The 24,493-nt window shown below is 36.6% G+C and overlaps 1 long non-coding RNA gene across 1 annotated transcript; it reads left to right on the top strand.

The window, feature by feature from the left end:
• Positions 1 to 15,559: 15,559 nt before the first annotated feature.
• LOC128921509 (uncharacterized) lies at positions 15,560 to 16,731 on the top strand. The gene is made up of 2 exons (XR_008470946.1): positions 15,560 to 16,452; positions 16,541 to 16,731. It is a non-coding gene; the product is annotated as an uncharacterized LOC128921509 (long non-coding RNA).
• The last annotated feature ends 7,762 nt before the right edge of the window (positions 16,732 to 24,493 follow it).

The following is a 24,493-nucleotide window of genomic DNA, read 5'->3' as shown; positions in this document are numbered from 1 at the left end:
AGATGATACTACTATATGCAAGAGAAACCAACTTAAAAAATTAGACAAAACTCACTGCATTGCACAAATCCTTAGCGGAGAAAAAGTGCTTTGCGATTACCAATATGTAAACCAGGCTACAATTGAATTAATTAATGAGGGAACAATATTTCTTTCAAATTTTATTGGAAATATTACTTATAATAATACATCTTTTAAACTAAATGGTACTTTTATTATAAACTTCTTTAACGAAACTATAACTTTGAATAACGTTAGTTACACAAACTGGCAAACAAGTTCCTATCAGATCTTACCTGCAATACTTCAGAATAACCTAACAGAAAATGAAATTAAATTAGATTTAAACTATTTACATAAACTACATTTAATGTAGTTAATCTCCTGTCATCAAACAAACAGTCGGCGCATTCGCGTCTTGGCTCCCACGTCACTGTTGACAGTCATAACTTCGAGGTCGTAGATAATTTCGTATACCTGGGAACCAGCATCAACAACACGAACAATGTCAGCCTCGAAATCCAGCGCAGAATAACTCTTGCCAACAGGTGCTACTTTGGACTGAGTAGGCAATGGAACAGTAAAGTCCTCTCTCGACGAACCAAAATCAAGCTCTACAAGTCGCTTATCATTCCCGTCCTGCTTTACGGTGCAGAAGCTTGGACGATGTCAACATCAGATGAGACGACACTAGGAGTTTTCGAGAGGAAAATTTTGCGCAAGATTTATGGTCCTCAGAACATTGGCAACGGCGAATACCGCAGACGATGGAACGATGAGCTGTACGAGTTATACGACGACATTGACATAGTTCAGCGAATAAAAAGACAGCGGCTACGCTGGCTAGGTCATGTTGTCCGAATGGACGAAAACACTCCAGCCCTGAAAGTGTTCGATGCAGTACCCGCCGGAGGAAGCCGAGGAAGGGGAAGGCCTCCACTCCGTTGGAGGGACCAGGTGGAGAGCGACCTGGTTACACTTGGGATCTCCAACTGGCGCCGAACTGCGAAGGAGAGAGACAGGTGGCGCACTATCGTCGATTCGGCTATAACCGGCTAAACGGTTGCAACGCCAATCACACACACACACATTTAAATAATGTAAATGAACTAGAACGAATAACATCAAAAAACATTATTTCAATTAGCTCAAGCTTCGCAGCAATTCTTGTTGCAGTAACACTATCATTAGCTTTGTATGTCATACTTAAACCAAAAAACAGAAACTCATTCTTTATCCCACCAATAATAGATTATCCACAGCTTTCAGTAACCAATAATTCTTAATCAGCGAGACGCTGATGCTTAAGAAGGGGGGAGTTATCACAGCTAGAGTAGCTATCAAAATATAACAACAACAAAGTTGTCGTTGCATTCAAAATATACAAACAAGAACGATGAACTTTAATTAGAAATTCAATTCAGCAATATTCTGCAAATAAACAATATCATTTGTTGCTCAATAAAGTTCATTTCCAAAAATAACAACAACAACACATTCCGTCGGCACTAAACCAGAGCGGAAGCCGTGCCGCCGCAATGTAGGCTGTTTCTTGAGGTTTGCTATGATTATTGCTTAGGTTAGCATTATTGAATATATAGAAATAAGTACTAGTAAGTAAGAATTCGTACATATGTAAGTTTATAGTAAATAAGAGAAATATTGAATAAAAAGAAATGTTGTCAATAAAGTAGTTGAGTTCAACTTTACCATTCTAAGCAGTGCGTGATTATTTACACGGCGACAACCATTAACTTATATACATAAATGATCAGAATGACGAGTGGATTTGAAATCCGGATGTCTGTCCGTCCGTCTGAGTAAAAATAATAATAATTAACTTGAGTAAAAATTAAGATATCTTAATGAAACTTAGAACACATGTTCCTTGGCACCCTGAGGCGGTTACTTTCGAAAATGGAGGTTGTTGCAAAATCGGTCCACTGCCATGCCCACAAAATGGTGGAAACCGAAAATCTATACAGTGTCATAACTAAGCCATAAATAAAGTTATGAAAATGAAATCTGGAACAGAGGATCAAATTAGGGAGGGGCACATTTGAATGTAATTTTTTTGGAAAAGTGAGCTTGACCCCGCCCCAAATAGGTTTTTTGTATATACAGTGGTGGCCAAATCATATGCAACTGGAACGCGATTTTAGAAAAAGTATATATGTAGATCTTACGATTAAACTTTGCAGACTGTTGATTGAAAATGAAATTATTTTAATTTGGTGTTTTTACTATTATTTAACGTTTATAAAAACAAATATTTTCATTATTTAAAAAAAATACAGGTACTATTTTGATTTCATCTCTAAAATTACGTGGACAAAACATATGCAACTTTTTAGAAACACAGGTAAAAAATATGTTTTGCTAATATTTTGTTGCAATTACAATGATTTTTCATCAATTCACGACATTTCCTTGGCATTGAGCCAATTAAGTTGTCAAAGATTTTCAACGGAATCGATTTTCAGGCTTCTTGAAGTCTATTACGTAGTTCATCGCAATTTTCAATGATAGTCCTTTCTATACGCCTGTTAATCGCATTTTACAAGTTCTCAATAGGGTTCAGATCTGGAGTCATTCCATAACATTCACAATATTGGCTTAAAAACAAGATTTGGCATATTTAGACGTGTCCTTTGGGTCATTTTCCTATTCGAAGATTCAACACAATGGCATTTCTCGCTCAGAGTTGGACAAAATTACACTTTTATAAATACATTTGTATTTATAATAATTCATAATTCCATTAATTTAATACAGTGGTCGGCAAACTTATACAATCAAACAACTTATTTTGTGAGAGTGTATGCGTGTTGAGAGCTACTCAACTGACCAAGAGTTCTGTTCTACTGGTCCCGTACTTTTTTAGAACTGGGGATCTCAATTTTTACTCAAGTTATCGCTTGCACGGACGGACGGACGGACAGACGGACGGACAGACATCCGGGTTTCAACTCCACTCGTCATCCTGATCATTTATATATATATAACCCCATATCTAACTCTTTTATTTCTTGGTGACACAAATAACCGTTATGTGAACAAAACTATAATACTCTGTGCAACAGGTTGCGAGAGTATATAAATTACTAAAAGTGCGTTAACTCACTAACTAAAAACGTCAGAAACACCAAATTTCACATAAGAAATGGCAGAAGGAAGCTGCACTGAATTTTTTTTACAAAATGGAAAATAGGCGTGGCGTCGCCCACTTATGGGTCAAAAACCATATCTCAAGAACTACTCAACAGATTTCAATGAAATTCGGTATATAACACTTTCTTCACACCCTGATGACACGGGTGGAATATGGGCGAAATCGGTTCACAATATAACACAATTTTGAATTCTTTTGATTCGTTCACTTTATAATACATACATACATTAGGAACAAATGAAGATAGCGGAGTAAAAAATTACACAAATACTGTATTTGAGCTGTGATATCACTTGTGGAAAAATTGTCAAAATCGAACCATGACTTTTCAAGGCCCCTGATATCGAACATGAAGAACTCAGTGTCTAAGGGTAATTTTTCACCGAAAATATAGGTAAATCCCTCAGATAGTTTTATGTAATTCATTCCCTCTGAATTTTTTTCTTATAACAGTTTCTCTCTGTACCTGAAATGGTAATCGGGTCATAACTTCCCCCAGATCCCATATACCTAATTATAAGAAATATTAAATAAAGGGAGCGTATAGTCTTCGATGGAGGATGGGATCATGTGTAGAAGTTCACGTAAGTGAGGAAAGTTTCTGATTGTCATTCACTTGGGAGTGGCCAGAAACGATTCTTCTCCACATGATTCAAGCAGCTCACGACTTCCGGTTTTAGACCAAGTATCCTCTGGGTAGCTAACAAACATCCGTTTGAAGGCGAGCTAAAGTGAGAAAGCGAACCCGCTCCTGCGGTTGTGCGTGGAGGATGGGATCATGTGTAGAAGTTCACGTAAGTGAGGAAAGTTTTTGATTGTCATTCACTTGGGAGTGGCCAGAAACGATTCTTCTCCACATGGCTCAAGCAGCTCACGACTTCCGGTTATAGACCAAGTATCCTCTGGATAGCTAACAAACATCCGTTTGAAGGCGAGCTAAAGTGAGAAGGCGAACCCGCTCCTGCGGTTGTGCGTAGGGTTTGGAACCCACCACATAAAAACGAAGTACCAATGAAAAATCGAAAGCCTCGGATGAGACACCCCCCTTTTGATGACGGCCCCTGCAAACGGTTAAATATAATGATTTAAGGGCATGCACCTGGAATGTCCGGACCCTTAATTGGGAAGGTGCCTCTGCCCAGCTGGTTGATGTCCTCATACGACTAAAGGCTGACATCACCGCCATCCAAGATGTTCGATGGACGGGACAAGGACGGAAGAAGGTGGGTCCTTGTGACATCTACTACAGCGGCCATATAAAGGAGCGCAAATTTGGTGTGGTGGGAGAGAGACTCCGTCTTCGAGTCCTAGCATTCACCCCGGTGGATAAACGTCTAGCCACAATCCGCATAAAAGCGAGGTTCTTCAACATATTGCTTATTTGCGCCCATGCCCCAACGGAAGAGATGTGACCAAAGATGCTTTCTATAAGCGCCTAGAACGTACCTATGAGCACTGCCCCCGCCACGATGTCAAAATCGTGCTTGGCGATTTTAACGCCAGGGTGGGTAAAGAAGGTGTCTTTGGCACAACAGTCGGAAAATTCAGCCACCATGACGAAACATCGCCAAACGGCTTGAGGATCGACTTCGCTGGGGCCCGAAATATGGTCGTCTGTAGTACCAGATTCCAGCATAAGAAAATACATCAAGCTACTTGGCTGTCTAATGATCGAAACACGCGTAACCAAATCGATCACGTTGTGTTAGACGGAAGACAAGAGCACTCATCAGCATCTCGGTATAAGGGAACTGTGGAACGGCATCTCAAACTCACTGCGTACCGCTGCAGCCGAAACAATTGGATTTCGGCGACGACAAAAACCAAGCTGGTACGATGAGGAATGGCGTCTCGGAGCGGAGATAAAATAGACTGCCTACCTCGCAACGTTGCAAACAACCACAAACGTGCGGGATGGGATAGATACCGAGAGCTGAAGAGGGAAGCGAGACGCATCTGCAGACAAAAAAAGAAAGAGGCCGAAATACGTGAGTACGAAGAGCTTGAGAAGCTGGCAGACAGAGGTAATGCTCGAAAATTTTACGAAAAAATGAAGCGACTTAACGAAGGTTTCAAGACCGGAGCATCCTCATGTAGAGACCAAGATGGTAATCTGGTAACCGATGTCCAGGGCATACTGGGATTATGGAGGGAACACTTCTCTGACCTGCTGAATGGCAGTGAAAGTACAACACCAGGAGATGGCGAACCCGATTCCCCAATCGATGACGATGGAATAGATATTCCATTACCCGACCATGAAGAAATTCGAATAATAGTTACCCGCCTGAAGAACAACAAAGCGGCAGGGGCCGATAGATTACTGGCTGAGCTATTCAAATACGGCGGCGAAGAACTGATAAGGTGCATTCGTCAGCTTCTTTGCAACAACCGCGCCGTTTGTTCTGCTTTTTCCCGCATGGATAAAGAGGCGAAGCGAATGGGTCTGGAGGTGAATGAGGACAAGACGAAATATCTCCTGTCATCAAGCAAACAGTCGGCGCATTCGCGTCATGGCTCCCACGTCACTGTTGACAGTCATAACTTCGAAGTCGTAGATAATTTCGTATACCTGGGAACCAGTATCAACAACACCAACAATGTCAGCCTCGAAATACAGCGCAAAATCACTCTTGCCAACAGGTGCTACTTTGGACTGAGTAGGCAATTGAACAGTAAAGTCCTCTCTCGACGAACCAAAATCAAACTCAACAAGTCACTTATCATTTCCGTCCTGCTTTATGGTGCAGAAGCTTGGACGATGTCAACATCAGATGAGACGACACTAGGAGTTTACGAGAGGAAAATTTTGCGCAAGATTTATGGACCTCAGAACATTGGCAACGGCGAATACCGCAGACGATGGAACGATGAGCTGTACAAGTTATACGACGACATTGACATAGTTCAGCGAATAAAAAGACAGCGGCTACGCTGGCTAGGTCATGTTGTCCGAATGGACGAAAACACTCCAGCCCTGAAAGTGTTCGATGCAGTACCCGCCGGAAGAAGCCGAGGAAGGGGAAGGCCTCCACTCCGTTGGAGGGACCAGGTTGAGAGCGACCTGGTTACACTTGCAATCTCCAACTGGCGTCGAACTGCGAAGGAAAGAGAAGAGTGGCACGCTCTCATCGATTCGGCTATAACCGGCTAAACGGTTGAACGCCAATAACATACATACACATAGTCTTCGATACATTGTATCTTGGTGGTTAAAACGAGTGAAATCGGTTTAGGAATTACCTCAGTCCCCATATACTATTTATGATGATTTCGTTTTGAACTTTATACCGAATATATGGGTCGAATTGCGTTATCTTTATAAAATTACATCAATAAATTGCGATAGTATAAAATGTGCGGTTACACCCGAACTTAGCCCTTCCTTACTTGTTCGAACTCTATTTGTCTGACTTTGCATAGCCATTTGCACAAAAGTAAGTTTAGAAGTTGATGGGAGGGGTCTTACTTCCTTCCTTCCTTTGTCCGCAACGGGGTTTTTCGCCTGAGCATTGAAATTCTCCTCAACTGTATTACCATTCTCTTTGTCTCTAATTTTTTGCAGTTCTTTTGCAGTGGCACAGACACGGTAGCTTGCAGGATGAGAATCGCCGCAGTTGCAACATTTGGCAGGATCTTTTTCGGCTTTGGTGCATTCAGTTGTAAGATGTTTGCCTCCACATTTCACACATCTCGATGGCTTACCGCAAAAGTTTTTTGTATGTCCAAAATCTTGACAGTTTTTGCACTGAGGAATTAATTTAGAGGCTTTGATAGGCTCAACCTTGATAACGGTATTAAGAATGCTTTTGATCTGATAAACTTTCTTAATATCCTCGGTAGCATCGAATACTACTAAAAACATATCTAACGGTTCTTTAGTCGTCCACTTAAGTTTGTTAATTGCATTTAACACATTGAAGCCCTGATCTTTAAGGTCATTCATGATGAATTGAGTATCACATGAGTGGTGTACATTTTTTATCATTACCTTTATTGGCCTGTTATGTTTGCTTTCGTAGCTAAACCAAGGTATATTTTAGTTTGACAAGAATTTTGTTGTTGTTCGATAGTCAGTAGGATCAAATGTATTTAGTTTGTAGGCACTGTTACTCAAAAGCTTTATTAAAAATTTGTTTTTTGTTAGAGCGGTAATATTCGATATATCATTTATAATAACAATCGATTATTTAAAACAAATAAATCGACCTATTTTTACATTTTTTGCACAAATAATTTCACTTTAAATTAAATATGTAAGTTTTATTGATGTGAATGATTTTAGTACGGCAACAATGAAATTGTTGTTTGATATGTCGCTGGCGACTTCAAAATGATCAAGACGCTGGCTTCAACATGACATAAATAACAGAATTTCAAAACAACGACATGGTAAGTTTTTTTACTTTCATTTCTTTTCGATTTTACTTCTGCGTGATAGTTGCCCTGGGTTTAGAAAACGGTCGTTTACTCGGCACTGAAGTGGCCACAATGTGTAAATATTAATAAGCCTATTTATACAACTCCGGAAACACAGTATTCATGTCAACCCAAACTCTATTGGCTTCTGATTGGTAGGGGTAACAGCCGAGATACACTTTCTCTTCAACCTTCCGTCCCTGTAATTGTAGATAAATTTGACAGCTTACATTTCACCTTTTGGTGGACCAAATGTTTATTCTGGTTCCAAATATCAAACGAGTACTCTGTTTCACACTCATCCGAAGATTCTGTTGTACCAGCGCGATTCTTTGAATTTTGTATGAAACAAAAAAAGTATTTCTTTTAGCCATAGCATCTTTAAAATGCAGTAATTTGATTCTCTGATCTAACGCAGTAGGCTACGCCAGAATTAAATTGTATAAATAAATCATAAAAGTAACCGTAGCCATTTGCACAAAAGTAAGTTTAGAAGTTGATGGGAGGGGTCTTACTTCCTTCCTTCCTTTGTCCGCAACGGGGTTTTTCGCCTGAGCATTGAAATTCTCCTCAACTGTATTACCATTCTCTTTGTCTCTAATTTTTTGCAGTTCTTTTGCAGTGGCACAGACACGGTAGCTTGCAGGATGAGAATCGCCGCAGTTGCAACATTTGGCAGGATCTTTTTCGGCTTTGGTGCATTCAGTTGTAAGATGTTTGCCTCCACATTTCACACATCTCGATGGCTTACCGCAAAAGTTTTTTGTATGTCCAAAATCTTGACAGTTTTTGCACTGAGGAATTAATTTAGAGGCTTTGATAGGCTCAACCTTGATAACGGTATTAAGAATGCTTTTGATCTGATAAACTTTCTTAATATCCTCGGTAGCATCGAATACTACTAAAAACATATCTAACGGTTCTTTAGTCGTCCACTTAAGTTTGTTAATTGCATTTAACACATTGAAGCCCTGATCTTTAAGGTCATTCATGATGAATTGAGTATCACATGAGTGGTGTACATTTTTTATCATTACCTTTATTGGCCTGTTATGTTTGCTCTCGTAGCTAAACCAAGGTATATTTTAGTTTGACAAGAATTTTGTTGTTGTTCGATAGTCAGTAGGATCAAATGTATTTAGTTTGTAGGCACTGTTACTCAAAAGCTTTATTAAAAATTTGTTTTTTGTTAGAGCGGTAATATTCGATATATCATTTATAATAACAATCGATTATTTAAAACAAATAAATCGACCTATTTTTACATTTTTTGCACAAATAATTTCACTTTAAATTAAATATGTAAGTTTTATTGATGTGAATGATTTTAGTACGGCAACAATGAAATTGTTGTTTGATATGTCGCTGGCGACTTCAAAATGATCAAGACGCTGGCTTCAACATGACATAAATAACAGAATTTCAAAACAACGACATGGTAAGTTTTTTTACTTTCATTTCTTTTCGATTTTACTTCTGCGTGATAGTTGCCCTGGGTTTAGAAAACGGTCGTTTACTCGGCACTGAAGTGGCCACAATGTGTAAATATTAATAAGCCTATTTATACAACTCCGAAAACACAGTATTCATGTCAACCCAAACTCTATTGGCTTCTGATTGGTAGGGGTAACAGCCGAGATACACTTTCTCTTCAACCTTCCGTCCCTGTAATTGTAGATAAATTTGACAGCTTACATTTCACCTTTTGGTGGACCAAATGTTTATTCTGGTTCCAAATATCAAACGAGTACTCTGTTTCACACTCATCCGAAGATTCTGTTGTACCAGCGCGATTCTTTGAATTTTGTATGAAACAAAAAAAAGTATTTCTTTTAGCCATAGCATCTTTAAAATGCAGTAATTTGATTCTCTGATCTAACGCAGTAGGCTACGCCAGAATTAAATTGTATAAATAAATCATAAAAGTAACCGCAGAATTGTCCAAGCGCACATTCCCTTAACCAATTATCCGTATTTTACAAAAATCGAATTCCAATGTAATAAAGCGTATCCAAATAGAGGGTTTCGAGTTAATACCCGAAAAAGTGTGAAGTCAAATTTTTATATAAAGCATCGTTGAAAGTGACCTCGATGCATCGATATTTGTAGATTCAAGACATCGATGGCTAACATCGATGCTTTTTGACGAAAACATCGATGTTTCAAAAACATCGATACGTCGTTTGCATCCCTAGTAGGTGAGCACGAAAGAAAGAATACCCAGTGAGAACTCTTTAACCTTAAATTTTGAGAATGTTTTCCATTTTTTCGTAAAACATTAATTATTGTGGTAATTTATTCATTTTGGTTATTTTAATATTAAAACATATATATTAGATCATAAAAGCCTCAACTTTACTGTCTTTAAACAGCTTAAAACCATGAATAAAATACATAACATCAAACGACAAAACATAACAGTAGGGCATTTCGCACAGGGCACTTATGCATAGTGCCACAGCCATGCGAGATGTTCATTCGTTGCTGGTTCGACAATGACTGATCGACAGAGCGTAAGCGTACGTGTGTTCTGAGTAGGCACAAATGTGATCCTGGGTTAGAAACAAAATAATACAGCTTAGGGAGAATTTTTACCCACATTAAATATGCGCCCTTCTTTAAACATGCACACGTAAGCATATTTTATCTATCCGAAACTGTTTTATAATAATAAAGTAATAACAACTTTTTGATCCTTCAGCCTTGGTCGCCCTGCATGCCAGTCCCGCCTTAAATGGGAACGTACATTCCTCTTAGGAACAACAACGGACACTTTTACGATCAACGCTACAATAAGAGGGTCAGCACCTATGATAATGAGTGGCAACTCTGAGTGATAAAGGAGTGAATAATAGTGTGTGTTAAAAAAAAATATAAAAATTTACTGAAAAAGGTGAGAAATAAAACAAAATTTGCACATCAATCTGAAGAATACAAAGCGCGACGTTCAGGTGCTTTGGAGTGTAGAAGCAGCGACTTACAACCACTGACTAATTTGGATTGGAAGTTTTGTAATTATCAGCTTTGTGGACACAGAGGAGAAAACCATCAGCTGATTGGAGACTTTTTGGCGCCACAAAAGTTAACCTAATATTATAACTTATTGTACCTTAGCCTAAAAGTATACTAAATTTAAGGACAATAATTTTTTCACAAGGCAACTAAACTATAGAGTTAAAAAGTATTATTTATTTTGTAATTTTTATTGTTTATATGCAATTATATACATACATAATAATAAGCAATTTCTAAACGTAATGCCAATTATTAAGACACCACCTCCAGGAGGTGGTAAGTTAAATAAAACAGTTAAAAAAGATGTAACTATTGAAGGACTAACGAAAAAACTTGAGGAAATGGAACAAATGTGCGCAAAATTGTCATTAGAAGTAAATACTCTAAAAGCTGAAAACCTGAAGCTTAAGTCTATTGAAGAAAACAAAATTCCTAACTCAGAAAATAAGGCCGAATTCTCAACGGATGAAGAAGAATTAGCAAAAGAAACTGAATGGATATTGAAGAAAAGACCAGCTAAAAAACGAAAAGCGGAGTATTCTCCTGCTCTTCCGGAAAAGGCAGATAAAGCACCATCAAAACCGCTTACCCCAAAAAATAGTTCGCGGCCTCCACCAATTATGGTGTCTGGAGATTCTAACGGCAGCAATTATCAGCAGCTATACACAATTGCAAAATCGGAAGCAAAAACAAATTTTACCATTAAACTATTAAATAATGGAATATACAAGCTAAATACTTTCTCTGTAGAAGACTACAGAAGCATTTCCAAAGCACTTTCGAGCAGGAATATATCTTGGTATAGTTTTGAGAATAAACAAACACGGCCAATTAGAGTAATTATAAAAAATTTGCACAATTCTTATGATCCGAAATCTATTATAAATGACTTGAAAGAGCAAGGTTTAAATGCACTGAGTGCTGTCAATAGGCTTAAATGGAAAGATAAAACTCCTCTCGACATGTTTTTGGTAACATTTGATCCCATGGAAGATATAAAAAAGATCTATGAGACCAAAACTATATTAAATTCAATTGTTTCTATTGAACCGGTCAAATTGCCTAAGCTGATACCACAATGTAAACATTGCCAGTCATTTGGTCACACACAAAATTATTGTGGTAAACAACCAAGATGCGTTAAGTGTTCCGGTAAGCATAATACCTCTGAATGCCCAAAATCAGAGCAACAGCAGCCTAAATGTTGCAACTGTGGCGAAGCGCATCCAGCCAACTATAGAGGGTGCCTTGTCGCCAAAGAATTACAAAAGCTACGAGCAAAAACAATTGGCCACAAAAAAACTGACGGTATAACTCGAAAGATAGAAGATCCTGCAGATTTCAAAACGAAAACCAATGAACAGGAAGGACCTAAAATTACAGCTGAAACATTGAAAAAATCTACTTTTGCTCATGTTTTAAAAGCTAATAATAACGAGAATATTTCTAATAACAGCATTTTATCGCAGATCTTACCGAAACTCAATAAGCAAGAGGAATTCAACACCTCCTTACAAAGTCGTTTATGTAGACTTGAAAAATATCTGTTTAACAACAAAGATGTCTAATTCCATAAAGATTCTTCTATGGAACTCAAATGGGTTAATCAAACATAAGGATGAAATCGAAATTATATTGAACTCGGAAAATGTTGACGTATGTATGATATCGGAGACACATTTTACGTCACAAACCTATTTTAAAATTAAAAACTATGAAACTTACCATACAATTCATCCAAGCAATTGCGCACGCGGCGGAAGTGCAATATTAATTAAAAAATACGATTAAACATGTTGAGGAAGAAAAACTTACAACTGATAAGTTTCAAACTACAACAGTGACTATTTACGGAGCTAAAAGTCCACTCTCATTTACGTCGGTGTATAGTCCACCAAGACATCAAATCCAATGTGAAGAGTACCAAAACTTAATAAATAGACACAGATATAGATTCATAATGGGTGGAGATTTCAACGCAAAGAATACGTACTGGGGTTCGAGGCTTACGACTACAAAGGGGCGAGAACTTTATAAAGCACTGCAGTCAACCGGAAGTTATGCATTATCGACGGGCCTACCATCATATTGGCCAACAGATAGTCAAAAAATTCCAGACCTGATAGATTTTTTCATTGTCGGGAAAATATCCCGGAACTATCTATCGATTAATCAGGGTTATGACCTAAACTCGGATCATTCGCCAATCTACTTAACCTATAGTGAAACCGTAATTTTTAAAGACAATACAGCGGCCTTGTGCAATAAACGTACAGATTGGGAATACTTCAGAAAGATCATGGAATGTTATGAAAGCAAAAATGACTCTATATCAAATATAGACCAACTGGAATCTGAAATTTTACATTTTACAACAAGCGTGCAACATGCAGCTTGGAAAAGTACACCGAACGTAAGGAAATTTGCTGTGAACTCTCAATATCCCAATGATATAAGAGAAATAATAAAATTAAAGCGTAAGCTACGACGTAAGTGGCATCAAACTCGTTGCCCTGTTGATAATTCCATTCTAAATAAAGTGTCAAAAGATCTTAATCGGAAAATTAAGAGATTCAAAAATGAAAGTTTCGCAAAATATCTTCGGTCCTTAACCAATGAAAGAAATTCCGATTACTCTCTTTGGAAAAGCTGTAAAAGACTACAAACACCAAAAACTCATGTATGTCCCATTAAAATAGGCGCTGATACTTGGGCCAGAGATAATTCAAAAAAAGCGGAAGTATTTTCCGATTATTTAAACAAATGTAGATTATCCTACTGTTTGCAGTCAGGAAAGCGAGGAAATCTCAAGTTGTACAAGCAGTGAGTTAAGTGAGGAAATAAAAAACCTGAAAAACAAAAAATCCCCCGGTTACGACCTGATTACTGCCGAGGTTCTAAAACAGCTTCCTCCCGTAGGTATAGTAAAAATTACCAGCATTATTAATGCGTCTTTTAATCTTAAATACGTGCCAACTTATTGGAAAATTGCTGAAGTTATTATGAATCAAAAGCCAGGAAAACCAGGATATGATGTATCTTCTTACAGGCCCATATCACTTCTACCGACAATATCGAAACTTTTTGAGAAAATTCTCATAAAACGTCTCAATAAAATCATAGAACGAAAAGCCATAATTCCAGCTCATCAGTTTGGGTTTCGAGCAAACCATTCTACGATTGATCAAATCCATAGAATTACAAATACTATAGAAAAAGCATTTGAGGAAGAGAAATTCTGTTCTACCGTGTTTTTGGATGTTGCAAAAGCGTTCGATAAAGTTTGCCACAAGGGACTGCTTTCGAAACTGAAACTAATTTTACCGAAACAGTATTATGATATCATAAAATCATATTTGTCAGATCGCTACTTCCGTGTTAAACAAGGAGACGAGTATTCTAGTCTTAAGAAAATAAAAGCAGGAGTTCCACAAGGTAGTGTGTTGGGCCCTCTTCTTTATATTTTGTTCACGCATGACCTGCCAGTAGACTACAATTACACAACAGCCACATTTGCAGATGATACCGCGTTGCTTGCTGTTGGTAGCAGTGAACATGAGTCAACTAATAATCTCCAAGAAGCTGTAAATAAAGTCCTACATTGGGCAAAGAAATGGCAGATAAAACTCAATGAAGCTAAGTCTGTACACATTGTTTTCACGTACAACAAAATACAGTACTTGCCAATTTTCATAGACGGTGTACGAATACCATACTACAACTCCGCTAAATACTTGGGAATGACACTTGACTCTAAGCTACGGTGGAAAATTCATGTAAAAAACAAACGGAAAGAACTAGACATGCGACTCAAGAATATTAATTGGCTATTTGGTAACAAATCAGTGTTATCCATCGAAAATAAGTTACTTATCTAAAACAAGTACTCAGACCGATATGGAGCTATGGTGCACAACTCTGGGGATGTACTAACGCAAATAATAAGAAAGTCATCCAACAATTCCAAAACAAAATACTAAGAGTTATTGTCAAAGCGCCTTGGTATTGTAGATGTGCTGACATAGAGCGTGATCTAAACGTAAACTCAGTTAACGCTGAAATATTAAAAATTGCAGCAACACATGAAGCCAGGTTGCTAATGCATTGTAACGAAGAAGTAGTCATGTTAACTTCTAGAGATGGACCACCAAGACGACTCAAACGCATAAAACCCAGCGATCTTTTAAACTAGCCAATACTCTCAGAGTATTTTTGTAATTTTGTAATATTTTATATTATACTCAAGTTGCTTTTTAGTCTTTCTTTTGTAAATATTTTAGAACTAGTTGCAATGTAAAATAAACAAAAAAAAAAAAAAACCTATGATAACGACGTGTTGAGGACCAACCTGAATATAGGACCGTCCACCTCCAAAGCTGCTATGATTACCAAGAGAAAATAAACTGGAGCGAAAAAAAAGAAAACATTATTTAAATCTGGTTTGAACGCAATGCTGAAACGATGTAACAATAATATAAATATCTTACAATAGTATAAAAATGGAGCATCATCATCTAACTCTATTTGAGTCTGCACTCCTACCTCCTACCTCTGGGTGTTTTATTTGTAACTATGTATAACTACTAAAAAAATAAAAATATGGCTTCGTTCCACGTTAAATTGCCACCTTTGATAGCCTTTCGTATGTTTTCGTACGAAATCGTTGTTTCCTAATTGATAGAACGTTTTCACTTTGCTACCGTTGACCGTAGACTTATCGTTAAAAATATTCTTAATTGTGTCAATTATATGCATATGTACAGATAAGTGGAATATATCCAACACATTTATTACTTTTTCTTCCAAGAGTTCAAAAATTAAAAAAAATTCACAAAATATTAATATATTCTAATCTAACAAGTAATAACTGCATGATTTTAGAGCTTTTGTTACATTTGCAGAATGAAGACTTTTTAATGACTCAAAGATTCATCTGTTTCAGCCCCACGAACATACAAATAGAGTTGCGAAAAAATATTTCGATAAAAAAAACGATAGAGCTGCTACCATGGCTTGCTCAAAGCCGTGACATAAATCCTTTTGCGCGTTTATGACAATATTTGGATGATAAGCTCAAACCATCTTCTTGTCGTTCTCATGAGATTTTTGATAGATTGAAGGATTCTTAAGAAACCATACTATAATCGCCTCTTCAGAACTTTGTAGACAGCAGGCCCGACGTCTTTTGGGTGTAATGAACGGTAAAAGTGGCAAAACTAAATATTGAAGCTCTAATTGTAAGCTAACTTTATAATATTTAGAATATATGAACATACATCGCACGCTCGAAGACCTGAACGCTCTAAAACGTGAAGACGGTTTTTTGTGCATTGGCTATTCTAAAACGTGAACAAGGCAAGAAAGCTCTAAAACATGAACAAAAAGCGTTTAAATTTTTGAAAGTATTTTGCTCCTACCTTAAATAAAAATTAGTTCTAAGGAAACTGTGTACTTGACGTTAAAAGAAAAAACTGAAATTCTCGGTCATTTACGTTTTAACGAAGAAATATAATGTTTGCTAAATCCACAATTTGTGGCATTAAAACCAAAATCAAACAACACATTTCCGGGCCTGGAAAAAGAAAAACTCTGCATACTTCAGAGCCTCCCAAAATGGAGAAATATTGTTAACTAAATTTATCCGTATGCGAAATAAGAACTAGCCAGTAAGTTCTATAATGGTGGAAGAAAAAACCTGCGGCATTCGACTTCTTCAAATATCAGGCAAGAATTTTTCTTCATAGCCTCAGCTAAACACAAAATCTTGAAAAATGGAAAGGCAAAGAATACACGCAGTTTTAAAAATCGAATCGCCCAATCGAATACAAAAGCTCAAAATCCGCCTGGTACGTGTGGGTTATTTTTAACGAATGGTTTCAAGAATCGTTCCTTTTCAATTTTGTCAAAATTTTTCTAAAGTTTAGTGTTTTCAAGGTGAAATCAATTTTAAAATTGTCAATTAAAGTTAAAAGTGATGTAAATGTACTGAGACGAATGAGCTGTATTTCAATTATTAGAAAAACCGAAGTACAAAAAGGAAACTGATTTTTTAACAGATTTACATTTCCTCTCACACCTTTTAAGAACAAACAATAATAAAATGTGAACTTAAATGAGTAAACTTACATATATTAACTTATAATTGTTGTTATTATTTTTATTGTTCCACATTTGACGGTTTGTAAATACAGTGGAAATTCTATAACTCGAAGATCTCCATAAATCGAACTTTTAAATTGGCAATAGTGTTTAGAAATCAAATTTCATACAAATTTCCTTCCATAACTCGAACTTCCTGAACTCGAAGTTCTCCATAACTCGAACTCTTGAATTGTCAATAGAAGTCAAATTTCATACAAATTTCCTTCCAAAAAACCAATGCATTCGCACGGGACAAAAGTATGGAAGTCGTTTTAGGGCACAACGATTCAAACGGCGATTTCAGCGAATTGTGACGCAGAAGTAGTAGTATGTAGAATCTTGTGCATTGATGCCTTTAAAATTGGTATGCATTTCTCCCAAAAATAATTTATAGTTTAATTAATTAGTTATTAACCACATTCGCACGAGACATGTCGCACGGGATATTTTTTTCTATCATAATATTTATATTGTTTATTTAATACGGATTAATTAACAACGAATACAGTAAAATCGTTTAAAAAAGTAGTAAATGTATTAATTTTTAAATAACATCAAACGAGAACACAAAAAAAAATAGAATTATGAATATGAAGCAGCTTTTACTTCTTGAGCATCGGAACAAAAGAAATGCAACTGGGCTATACCTGGAATGCATTTAACCATTTTTTATCTAAAGTATATATTATGGAATGATTTTCAATCTGATGACATAAAATTCATTAGCACAGTTGTACTATTTTGTTTTTGAAGAGCATTTTAATTTTTTTTGTAAAATCAACCCTGCTTGATAATTTAAACTTGTTTTTAATCCGAGAGCAGTTACCATAAGAAAAAACAAAAACCTCTCCGAGCCGTTCGACACCAAACGAGGCTTCAGACAGGGTGACTCACTATCGTGCGACTTCTTCAATCTATTGCTGGAAAAAATAATACGAGCTGCAGAACTAAATAGAGAGGGTACAATCTTCTACAAGAGTGTACAGCTCCTGGCGTATGCCGATGATATTGATATCATCGGAAGCAACAACCGCGCCGTTTGTTCTGCGTTTTCCAGACTAGATAAAGAAGCGAAGCGTATGGGTCTGGTGGTGAATGAGGACAAGACGAAATATCTCCTGTAATCAAACAAACAGTCAGCGCACTCGCGTCTTGGCTCCCACGTCACTGTTGACAGTCATAACTTTGAAGTTGTAGATAATTTCGTTTATCTGGGAACCAGCATTAACAACACCAACAATGTCAGCCTTGAAATCCAACGCAGAATCACTCTTGCCAACAGGTGCTACTTTGGACTGAGTAGGCAATTGAAAAGTAAAGTCCTCTCTCGACGAACCAAAATCAAACTCTATAAGTCGCTCATTATTCCCGTCCTGATGTATGGCGCTGAAGCGTGGACGATGACAACATCCGATGAGACGACTCTTGGGGTTTTCGAGAGAAAGGTTTTGCGCAAGATTTATGGTCCTCTAAACATTGGCAACGGCGAATACCGCAGACGATGGAACGATGAGCTGTACGATTTATACGACGACATTGACATAGTTCAGCGAATAAAAAGACAGCGGATGGAAGAAAACACTCCAGCTCTGAAAGTATTCGATGCAGTACCCGCTGGAGGAAGCCGCGGAAGAGGACGACCTCCACTCCGGTGGAAAGACCAAGTGCAAAGTGACCTGGCTTCACTTGGTGTTTCCAGTTGGCGCCAAAAAGCAAAAAGGAGGAATGAGTGGCGCGCTCTGGTGGATTCGGCTATAATCGCTTAAAGCGGTTCCTACGCCAAATATATATATATAACTAAAGGATTGCTTAATTTTATTAAGAGATTAATCAATAAATAAAAATGTTATGCGCTAGCTTATCACTTATAACAGCAAATGATTTTCTCCCGACAACCTTGTTATAATGACTACTCCTATTTTGATTTGTAAGCCTATAATTTTCGCCAAAATCTATTTAAATATCTAGTTCAATGCAATTTAAAGTGCGATTTTTGCTCATATGTAAATAAATAATGTAAATCTATCTATCTTAAGTTAATTTTATAAGACAAAAGATAATTACGATGTCGCACGTGACCAATTTTAAGTAGTTACCAAATCACAAATCTTCCGCAACTTAGCCTTTCCTTATTTGTTACAAATTGTTTTGAGCTATCCACACAACCTTATACAATTGAACAATAACAAAAATATTTTAACAAAGCAACAATGACAACCTTCAACATATAATTTTTTTGTTTTCTCTTTTTATATTTTTCTTGTCAACTCGAATAAAATTCTATTATTAATATCTTCCTCGCAATTTTTCCATATTTACTCACTTTCTAATCTTTTTCTGGCCTTCCACGAATATTTCAAGACTAAAATTAGCCCGATCGGTTTAGCTGTTCTCGACTTTTTGCTGGACAAACGAACAGCAATTCATTTTTATAATATATTTTCATAAATGCGTTTTTTAATACTTCACTGTTTGATTTTTTATAATTTTCCAACATACAAACCTTGTCCTAACAATAAAGAATTCATAAAACCAAGAATCATCGGATCTGATGCAATCGTTCGAAAGTTATGGGCGTACATATATTTCGAAGATCAATTTTTTTATATATGTAGATAAACAACTTAATATAAACAAATTTAAATATTTATCTATGAAAATTTGCAAAAACTTTGTAATTCTAATAATGTTTAATATTTTGTCTGTGGTGGACCTACTGGCGGAAATGCCCAGTTATGGAACAACTGTGGATAAATGTGCCTCGTCGAAATACAAAAAAATATTAAATTATGAGATTTATGCCCGGTTTCACAGTCCGTGCTTAGGTTGTGCTTAGGATAAAACAGAAATATTGCGTTTTACAGTTCATACTTAAGTTATTCTTAAGTACTGAAACTGGGAGACTTAAGCAGTGCTTAAGTAACAGCTGATTTTTGTCTTTAATATTGACAACTCAAGTACGAACTGTGAAACCGGGCATAAGTCTACCAAATCTTTCATCACACCAACAAAAAAAGCTTAAGTTATGTATCAAAATTATAATGAGTGACCGACCTGGACTTACTCCGTACATATGTACCCTCAAAATCGTTGGTGGATTTGTGATGCCGATCATTTGAACAGTATTATATTTGATAAAACTGATAACACTTGCGAAAAAAAATACAGTAAAAGAGAATTGAAGCAAATGGAGGATCCCTCCCGAGGAAGTGGCTGGAACATCTGTGTGCAGAACTTTATTACTCACCTATTGTTAAACATTTGTTATCGTGGAATCTTAAATTTGTTGACATAGTAGTATGCTTATATCCATGTTATCGACAATGCATTCAGATACGTCAGTTTTGTGAAAATACCAAACGGCGATCAGATATCGCTCATTTACTTGAATAGTGTCATAACTCAAAAAACACGATTTTTGAGTTGAGTATGAAGTAATGTGCGCACTTTCATCGTCCATATTATATAAAAATTTCATTCCGTAGGAAAATAAACCGTGATATAAGAATGTGCCGTACTTAAACTTATTATGTTGTTTTTAACCACAATAACTAGACTTCTCAGTTGTGCCATAATTAGTTATATTTTTTTACGAAATAACGATATATTTTGTCTTCCAACACATATTGTGAAGAGTAGAATGATTTTCTTTTCTGAAAGAAAGACACATTTTGTATTACAACGATATTTTTTTTTTTTTTAATATTTGTTTATTTATTGAATCTGCTCTTTGGAGCCGAACAATAAGTTATTAAATCTTAATTCTAATTAAAACTAGACGAGCTCAACCAAGTGATTGAGTTGTTTTGGTGAAACGTTGCTCATCAGTGTGCTGGCATATCTCTTCTTTTTAGACGTGATTGATTGCAAGAATGTACTAAAGCGTTAGCCAATGGGTTTGGGTGATCTCGGAGTTTGGATAAATATTTGTGTCTGCTGTTCTCCACTTCTTTCTTTACCATGAGAATACCAAGATCTTTATGGATATTTTCATTACGCATGTACCATGGTGAGCACGTGATTGTTCTAAGCATTTTTGATTGAAATCTCTGAATTATATCGATATTGGTTGCAAAGGTCGTACCCCACAGTTGAATGCCGTACATCCAAATCGGTTTTATTATCGCGTTATATAACAAAACTTTGTTGTCTAGGCTAAGTTTTGATTTTTTGTTTAGAAGCCAATTTAAATTTGCAGCTCTTATCTTCATGCAGGTTATTTTGCTCGATATGTGTTTTCTCCACGTGAGCCTTCTATCTAAGTGAATACCAAGATATGTTACTTCAGTCGCTTGCGGCACTAAAATATTGTTCATTTTAACTGCCGGGCACGTTTTTGGTCTTAGGGAAAATGTAACATGCTTGCACTTTTGTTCGTTTACATTTATACGCCAGTTGGTTAGCCATTCTTCGACAAAAATCAAATGATCTTCTAATACTCTTGATGCTATAATTGGGCATTTGTTTCGGGTCACTAAAGCTGTGTCATCCGCAAAAATTGATGTCAAAACATTACTAGCTGTTGGAAGGTCAGCTGTATATATTATGTACAGAGTTGGCCCTAAAACACTGCCCTGAGGTACACCAGCTCTTATTGGTCGTTCTTTAGATATGAAGTCTCCTACTTTGACAGTAAACTTTCTTTTTTTTTAAATAAGACTCCAAGGTTTTATGCATTTCGAGAGGTAAGCTTTTTTTAATCTTATATAAAAGCCCATCATGCCACACTTTATCGAACGCCTGAGCCACATCTAGAAATATAGCAGAACAGTACTCTCTATACTCGAACGCCCTTCTGATTTCGTTAGTAATTCTATGTACTTGTTCTACAGTGCTATGTTTTGCACGAAAACCGAATTGGTGCGTTGGTATTACATTATTATCATGGAGGAAAGGAGACATCTTTGATAGTAACACTTTTTCAAATATTTTAGAAAGACAGGGTAGAAGACTGATTGGTCTGTATGAAGATGGCTGTGTCAAGTCTTTACCTGGTTTCTCTATCATGATTATCTGCGACTTTTTCCATGAAATTGGGTAGTACCGAAACTGAAAATAGCGTTAAAGAGCAAGGAGAGCACTGTTAAAGCAATATTAGGTAACTCAATTAGCATTTTTGGAGTAATTTTATCGTGTCCTGCCGACTTTTTTGGATTTAGCTCTTTTATGATTTTAATAATTTCAGAAGATGACGTTTGAATAGAATCAAGCGACTCGTTAGCGCTATTGGAGATGATTGGGCAGCTTATAGCTGTTCTTTGGGCAATTAGATTGAAATACCTTTTCTAGGTGATTTGCAAAACAATTTGCCTTGTCTTCGTCACTTCGTGCCCAGTTTCTACCCAAGCCTCTTATAGGCAAGTTGGAGTCGACTGGAGGCTTCATTGACTTTTGGGCTTTCCAAAGAGAATTTCGTTTGTTTGAGTTTGGACACAGTTTCTTTTTATAATTGTGAGTGTGGTATTCTTCCTCACGTTTAAGCGCTGTTTTTAATTTTCGTACAGCATATTTTAGTTGAAGCTGAGTAGAAGGGGAGCGATTTAACTGCCATTCACGTCTAGCTCGCCTTTTTTCATTTACAAACTTTTCTATTTCATTATTAGTGATTTTTCTTCGGCTAATTGGTTTATTGTTTATGTTTGGTGTTGCTATGACAGCTCAAATGCAATTACATCATTAAATTCTCTTATACCTTCATCAATATCTCTTTCTGTATCTATTTTTACATCAATATTAATGTGGCTACTCACATATTTTTTGTATTTTAACCAGTTCGTTTTGTGAGATTTTAGACCCACCCTTGGCTCAACGAATATGGGTTCTTCACACAACTTTATTAGTACAGGTGAATGGTCAGAAGATAAGTCTGTACATGTATCAACTGTCACAAGCGATCTATCTATATTTTTGGTTACAGCGAAATCAATTAAATCTGGTAGTTTGTTGAGATCACTGGGCCAGTATGTGGGCTAGCCAGGAGATATTATATCAATGTTATTATGGTTCATAATGGTTTGGTACAGCTGGCGTCCTTTCGGATTAATAAGACGTGAACCCCAGTACATGTGTTTTGCATTATAATCTCCACCTGCTAGAAATCTATGACCTAGCGTTCCAAAAAAGTCTTTAAATTCGCTATCTGTAATTTTAAAACGAGGTGGGCAGTATATAGCCGTTAGATTTAAATCAGAATTCCTATTTTTTAAGGATATTGTTGTAGCTTGTAACTGGGCTGTAGCATGAGATTCCCGAGCATAGTGGTTTAACCTATTTCTAACCAACACTGCCGTTCCACCGTGTGCTTTTCCATCCGGGTGATTTGTAACATACAGTCTAAATCCCGGTATTTTAAAATTGTTTTTGTTTGTCAGATGAGTCTCTGATATTAACATTACATCTTTATTTTTTTCAGACAGAAATTTAATAATCTTTAATTTATGTTGGTTAACACCGTTAGCATTCCATATACAGATATTTAGTACTCTCATTTTTTACTTAATAAAGTTTGCAGCATTTGGTTTTGTGATTTTATTAAATCTTGTATCATATTTTGCATAGTAGACATAAATTGTGTCATACAATGCGTTAGATTTATAATCATGGTTTCAATACCACCATTTGGTGGATTTTGTGGTAGTTGCATTTGTACAGTGTTGCCTTTTACAACATTGGCATAGCTCTCTTGTACATCAATTTTTTTTAAGTATACCGGGTTTAGGAATATGGTCTGTGATATCTATGATTTCATTATGGGGAGTATGTAGCATTTGGTTACGTCGTGCTAGAATTCCCCGTGATAACTTCGATTTCAAATCTTTATATACAGGACAACCCCATGTAATTTGCAGTGTGACTTCCTCCACAATTGCTGCATTTTTTGTTTAAATCCTCTTTCTTAAGGATACATTTTGAAGTGGGATGTAAATCACCACATACCACACAAACACTGCGTAGAGTGCAATATGATTTGGTATGCCCATACTCTTGGCAGTTGGTGCATTGTACCGGACCGTTTCTTTTATGTGGTTCTTCTACGGTTACTCTACGGCGCAGCAAATATTTTAAATTATATATTGGATGCACTTCGTTCTTTTTAAGCTGGTTAGAATTCGGCATCAATTCAATTCTAAACATGGGTTGCGGTACTTTATTTCTATTAAAGATGTTTACGACAGTTTTAACTTCAAAGCCACATTCTTCAATAGCTTCTTTGATTTCACTAGAGTCTACTGAAGACTATATACCTTTAATTACTACAGCTAGGCCCTTTGAGCTCTTCAGCTGATAGGAATAATAATTTTTGTTTTTATCTGACAAAAACTTTACAACATCCATAAAACTTTTCTCAGTGTAAGTCTGTATTTTCGTTTCATCTATGTTGCCTTTTTTTAAAGGTACTATGTGAAAGTTTTTTGTACCTACAATTTCGCTTAATTTAGCAACAAGAGTATTTGAGCTACGCTCGCGCAAATATATTGGGGGCGGTTTGGCATAAGCGACTGTGGTGGTACCCTTCGCATTATCATCAGAATCATTGCTTAGTAAGGCAAATCTGTTGCCATTTAAAATTTCAGGCTTATTCTTGATTGGCGTGCCGCCTTGAAACTTTTTAGGATTGACCGCTGACCTCACAGGACTTAATTTCCTTTTAATATTGACGTAGCGGTCAATGCCAATCTGTACAGATGGACTCTTTTTGATTTGTACATTCTCACCTTGCGTTATGCTTTTCTTCGCTGTTTGCTC

Source organism: Zeugodacus cucurbitae, chromosome 4 (genome assembly GCF_028554725.1).
Source record: "Zeugodacus cucurbitae isolate PBARC_wt_2022May chromosome 4, idZeuCucr1.2, whole genome shotgun sequence".
In the NCBI taxonomy this organism is placed as follows: Eukaryota; Metazoa; Arthropoda; class Insecta; order Diptera; family Tephritidae; genus Zeugodacus; species Zeugodacus cucurbitae.
Note: the sequence above shows the minus strand (reverse complement) of the source record. Positions and strands in the feature narration are given on the sequence as shown.